Source organism: Rutidosis leptorrhynchoides, chromosome 11 (assembly GCF_046630445.1).
Source record: "Rutidosis leptorrhynchoides isolate AG116_Rl617_1_P2 chromosome 11, CSIRO_AGI_Rlap_v1, whole genome shotgun sequence".
Taxonomy (NCBI): domain Eukaryota; kingdom Viridiplantae; phylum Streptophyta; class Magnoliopsida; order Asterales; family Asteraceae; genus Rutidosis; species Rutidosis leptorrhynchoides.
This window is the reverse complement of record NC_092343.1, coordinates 61,835,001-61,841,612: the sequence shown is the minus strand read 5'-3', so window position 1 is coordinate 61,841,612 and position 6,612 is coordinate 61,835,001.

Genomic DNA, 6,612 nt, shown 5'->3' with positions numbered 1-6,612 from the left:
CTCCTTAAATTCGAATCGAGAGGCAAGGATGTTCAAATGTTCATGAGAAATATTTTCATCCTTGAGAGCCTCATCTTGGGCTACTCGAATTTGACTATTGAGGTTGGTGTGAATGGTGATGTTTAAAGCTCATAAACGAAGAGGCACCGCTCTTTCTTTTTGACTTAAGGCATCGTCTACTACATTTGCCTTCCCGGGATGGTAACGAAGTTCACAATCGTAATCGTTCAAAGTTTCAATCCACCGTCGTTGTCTCATATTTAGTTGTTTTTGATCGCAGATGTGTTGAAGGCTTTTGTGATCGGTGAAGATAGTACTCTTGGTTCCATAAAGATAGTGTCTCCACATTTTAAGTGCAAAGACAACGGCTCCGAGTTCGAGATCATGCATCGTATAGTTCCGTTCATGAATTCTCAATTGTCGAGAGGCATAAGCAATGACTTTCTTTCGTTGCATCAATACACACCCAAAACCATGTTTCGAGGCATCACAATATATAACAAAATCATCATTGCCTTCGGGAAGCTACAAGATAGGAGCGGTGGTTAGCTTTGTCTTCAAGATTTGAAACGCAAAATCTTGTTCGGTAGCCCAAATGAATTTCTTTCCCTTGTGAGTTACGCGGTTAGAGGACGTGCAACCAAAGAGAAGTTTTCGATGAATCTACGATAGTACCCGGCGAGACCCAAGAATTGACGAATGTGAGTAGGAGTAGTAGGAGTCTCCCATTTACTAATGGCTTCAATTTTTGCGGGATCAACTTTAATACCTTGATCACTTACAACATGACCAAGAAATTGAACTTCCTTCAACCAAAATTCACACTTGAAGAATTTGGCATAGAGTCGTTCTTGTCTCAAGAGTTCAAGCACAAGTCAGAGATGTTGTTCGTGCTCTTCTTCACTTTTAGAATAGACCAAAATATCGTCAATGAACACGATAACGAATTTATCGAGGTATGGTTTGCATACGCGGTTCATAAGATCCATGAACACCGCCGGTGCGTTAGTGAGACCAAATGGCATTACAAGAAATTCATAACTACCATAACGAGTCCGGAAAGCGGTTTTGGAGACATCTTCCCCCTTAACCCTTAATTGATGGTAACCCGAGCGGAGATCGATTTTCGAATATACACGAGATCCTTGTAGTTGATCAAAGAGGTCGTCGATGCGAGGAAGAGGATATCGGTTCTTAATCGTCAATTTTTTTAGTTCACGATAGTCGATACAAATTCGTAGGGATCCATCTTTCTTCTTAACGAATAAAATCAGAGCGCCCCATGGTGAATGGCTAGGTTGGATAAAACCACGGTCAAGTAGTTCTTGAATTTGACTTTGCAATTCTTGCATTTCGGATGGAGCAAGTCTATACGGTGCACATGCTACGGGTGCGACTCCCGAAATAAGATCGATTTGGAATTCAACCGGTCGATGAGGTGGAAGACCAGGCAAATCGTCGGGAAATACATCGGAAAAGTCACTAACAATTGGCACATCGTCGATATGCTTCTCATCGGACTCGACTTTCTTAACGTGGGCAAGGATCACAAAACAACCTTTACGAAGGTATTTTTCAACTTTAAGGCACGAGACGAGGTTGAGTCCAGTGCAACTCTTATCGCCATAGACAATCAAGGGTTCACCATTCTCGATAGGAATTTGAATCGCTTTAAGATCGCAAAGAATGTGGGATTTCATTTTGGCTAGCCAATTCATACCAATGATTACATCAAAGCTCCCTAGTTCTATAGGTATCAAGTCAATTTCAAACTCTTTACCCATTAAGTTTAACGTACACCCCCGGTAAAATTTGTCGGAACTCAATAGTTTCCCGTTGGCCACTTCAATGGTATAAATAGTATCTAGTGGGAGTGGTGGAGTGCTAAAAGAATGAATCAAAGTCTTGGATACAAAACTCTTGTCGGCACCCGAATCGAATAAACAAGAGACATAAGAATTGTTGAGAAGAAACGTACGCGTGACTAGTTCATTGTCATCTCGGGCTTCCCCGGTGTTGATGTTGAAAGCTCGGCCACGTGCATTGGGGTTAGCTTTCTTCTTTGGGCACGCATTCCTATAATGACCCAGTTGGCCACACTCAAAACAAACGCCCGGTCTTGGTGCATTGGGCCCTTTTGAGCAACGGGAGCGGCGTTTCTACAATCGTTGGCCACATGGCCACTCCTTTGACATTTGTTGCAAAATGGCTTGCCACATTCACCATAATGATGTTTGTGGCACTTGTTGCAAAATGGTTTATTCCCAACATAACCTTTCTTATCTTCGGAGGTGAAAGGCTTTTTGGTGAAGGTGTTGTTGTGGTAGTTGCTTGATGTAGTGGCTTCCCATTTTCTTTTGTTGCCACCTGATTTATCCTCGGCCTTAGGTGCCGGTACTACGACTTCATCCACCGTTTCAATCAATTTGCGGGCCATATTCAAAGCTTCTTGATGATTAGTGGGTTTGGATGACATTACCCCGTGTTTGATGCTCTTTGGAAGACCATCCATGTAAAGTTCAACCCTTAAAGACTCGGGGTTCACAAGGTTTGGGCACATCAAGGCTAGTTCGGAAAATCGTTGATTATAGGCCTTGAGATCGTTTCCGACCGCTTTTAAAGTTCTTAGCTCTTGTTCAAGCCTTCGGGTTTCTTCACGGGAGAAATATTCGATGATCATCTTTTCCCTTAACTCGGCCCAAGAGAGGGAGTGAGCTTCATCGGTACCCATCGATTGTACATAGGTGTTCCACCACGTAAGAGCAACACCGGCGAAAGTGTGAGTGGAGTACTCGACCTTGTCTTGGTCCCGACAACCGCTTATGCTAAAGACGGCTTCCGTTTGCTCAAACCATCGGGTGAGCACAACCGGTCCCCCGATTCCATCGTAAGTGTGAGTTTTGCACCCCATGAAAGCTTTATAGGAGCATCCCTCGTTTGAGTTACCGGCTCCATTGTTGTTGTTGTGGTTGTTGTTATTGTTATTGTTGTTGGATGAGTGACCGGCCATGGCCGCATCCACGGCTGTGGCTATCATTCGTTGAAGAGCTTGTTCGGGAGTTTCATTGCGTGGTACACGGAGAGGAGGCATTGTTCCTTCAAAACACAAGAATATCGTTGATTAGTATTCTCAATAATACTAACCGTGATATGGAATGAGGATAAAGAGAAAATTTTCCTTGACTCGCCTTAAATTCTTTATGTCATAATGTCAGAACGTCCATATGAGTCACCGTAATATAATCCCGGAAATTATATTACCCTAATTCATATGTGCATTCGACATTATTTTATATAGTCAAGGTGGCGTGTCAATCAAATTAAACAATGTGAGATTAAGATGGAATAAGAGTTAGATATGAATAGAAGAGTTCGAGTATAAATGCACAAGTAGTCAAGTAATTCCTACTTCAAGTCTACATGCCGGTTGTAGTCTAGACTCACTAATGTACCCTATGACTCGGGGTTGACACCAATGAACTCTAAATACCTACAACCAACGCTCTGATACCATCTGTAGAGACCCGAAAAAATCATCATTGACGGCGCTGTCTACTTAGGTCCCATTACGTGGTCATAAGTCTTTAAAACAACGTTGGACCAAAATATGTCGCATTCATTTCAATTATAAAGATGTTTCAAAGTTTACAAAGTAGTTCAACGTCTAAACATGTTACAACATTTTAAGTACAATTGAAACCTATGCGACACAAATTAAGTTAAGTCAAAAGACGCTCCACGTATGCATGTATACTCGACATCCAAGAAAGTAGCGAAAATAATGTGCGGAAACATGTATCACCTAGCGTTCAAGGACCTGAGAAAACATATAGAAAACTGTCAACGAAAAATGTTGGTGAAATCATAGGTGTATTAGTAACGTTGTTTTTGAACCACAAGATTTAATATAGTTGATTATCCAAATCGTTTGTATTCCAAAAGTTTGTTCGCGAGCACCCAATTATCAAGACTTAACTGTTTTGTACCCTGTTACATAGTGTTAGAACATACACTATACTCGAAATTATATTTTATCCGCTAACGGTAGCGAACCGTCCGAAAGAGGGTTCGCCAAGCCCAATGTGATCACATAACATAAGTTCAAGTTTACACCCTGCAAGTGTAACTAATGATAATTGAATTGAGGCTTTCTGTTCTAACTCGCTGTGGAATGTTTATTTTCGTACTTGTGTTCAAAGCATAAAAGTATGATACGTATATGTTTCTCATCCCATAGTTTAAAAGTAAAAGTTGTTGAAAAGGTGGGACTATGATCTCACCTTGAGTGCACGAGTAAATAAAGTACTTCACAAGTAAACGTGTTCAAGGATAATTGCTAGTCTTGACCTAAACAAGTAGGTTGTATCAATGACGGGAACACGATTGGTCAAAGTTGTTCAATTAGTCCTATGGCTCGTTACAACTCGAATATATATATATAGCATGTGAATCAAATTGTCAAGTTTCATACAAGATACAAGTATAAAAGCATGTTAGAACGATTGCCTAAACATTTGGTTAAGTTTGACTAAAAGTCAAACTTGGTCAAAGTCAACGGGGTCGGGTCGGGTACCCGACAATTTTCCCATGATGAGAAATCATATATGAGCATGTTAACTAAAATTTCATGTTAATCAGAGTTGCGGTTAAGCGGGAAAGATTTCGTGAACAATAAAACAAAAGTAAAAGTGGTCTGGGGGATTGCGCGGCACGCGCAAGAGTGCGCGGCGCGCACTACAACGTGGAACCAGATTAGAAATCAGTCCAGGGGTTAGGCACTTTCACTTCACCATGTGCGCGGTGCGTGAAAAAATGCGCGGCGCGCGTTCCTGGAAAAAGTGCTGGTTGCAGTATTTTGTTAAGTCTCGAACCAAAACTCAAATTAACATAACACATGAACCGAAAACATTCAAAACGCATGTCATATATCGTTGGAAAGGTAATTTGGCGAGGAACACAACTAAACACATTTCATCAATCAAAACATCATTTACAATATAAAAAACCAAGTTGAAAGCTCATTAAATGTTCACCATTAATGCTTTTAAGTTCATAAATGCACATTTATGATTCGAGAATTAAATGCATACATATAATACGCCGTTTCGTAGGTAATCATGCATACAATGCTAATATACACTTACAAATAACCTTGCAAAGCATTCAATGCACTTAAATTCTATTTTACTTCTATCAAACCCTAACTCAAAATCACAAATTTAGCAATTATGTTTATGAAGCTAATCCATGCCAACCTACATACCAAATTGAAGCTAGTGATGCTAGGAACACATTTAATACATGTACTTTTAACATCTAACAACATTTAAGCAATCAAATCTCAAAATCAAACACACTCATTTCAAGTTTAAGCTAGTTACGTCAAAATGATGAGAACAAGCATATAAATCATATATTCATGTTAGACTTGAGCCATATACACTAATTAATACTTTTATAAGTCAAAATTATCAAGAACACAAAATCTAATGTTTTTAGAAAGTTACCAAAATGCGATGAAATCGGTATGGAATCGAAGAGGAAGATGCAATGATTCCAAATATGTAATTTGGTTTGTGAAACACTTACTAGATCGGAAATAGATGATGATTCTCTGTTTTGGTGTTTGAGAGAAAATGGTGAAAGTATTAAGAAAAATGAAAAAGGAGGTGGATAATGAATGGTGGAGATGCCATGGTTGACTAGTTGACCTAATCAAGGCTTTGGCATCTTGACAAGTTTAGTCCCTCAAGTTTAAAAGCAGGTGCGTGAATTACCTAAACGAGATAATTTAAAAACACGTATTAACGGAGGATGTTATAATTATATAACGGACTTTAAAATAGTATAATGGAAGGTAAACGGAAAAAGACGGGATGTTACATTCCCGAATCAAACTCATTTTACGTGTGGCGACACATACCCTTCCAAGACTTACCGGATTAGAATTGATATTATCTAAGAAAAAACCTACCAACCGTTGTAGCCACTTATCGAAAATAGCTCGAATACCAAGCACATAAAGGCATCCCGATTATTTCTACCCACGTCAACCTTTCATCCAACACGAAATTCTTAGACAAAGGTTTAGTTAACGAATGTAACATCCTTAAACAACGAACATAAAGGCATCCCGATTATTTCTACCCACGTCAACCTTTCTCCTTGAATTTCTCACAAGCTTCGGGTGATTTGAAGGAACAACAAACCCACAATCTACCCACGTGTTGTAACCCAACATCATCAAATCCATCCTCCTTCAACACCGAACGTAAACTACCAAGTGTACCAACCTCCTTCAACTTAATCAAAACTAGCTCAAAGGATTAGAAAACTGTAACAAGTCGCTCTCTTCCAGTGCGACATTTGGAACAACTTTAGTAGTAGCCCTCGTGGATCCATTGCCATTCACCTTACTCGCATACAAACCTTCTTCGTTTGATTTCTTAACAAACTTGGGATATGATTCATCCACAGTCTCTTATTTCATATATTTGGGATCTGTATTGACCTTCTTCTCATATGCATTAGTATTAGATTGACTGTTGTAAAAAAGAGCCACCGATTCAAACAAACACACATCACCAATCCATATTGATGATAATAACCTCG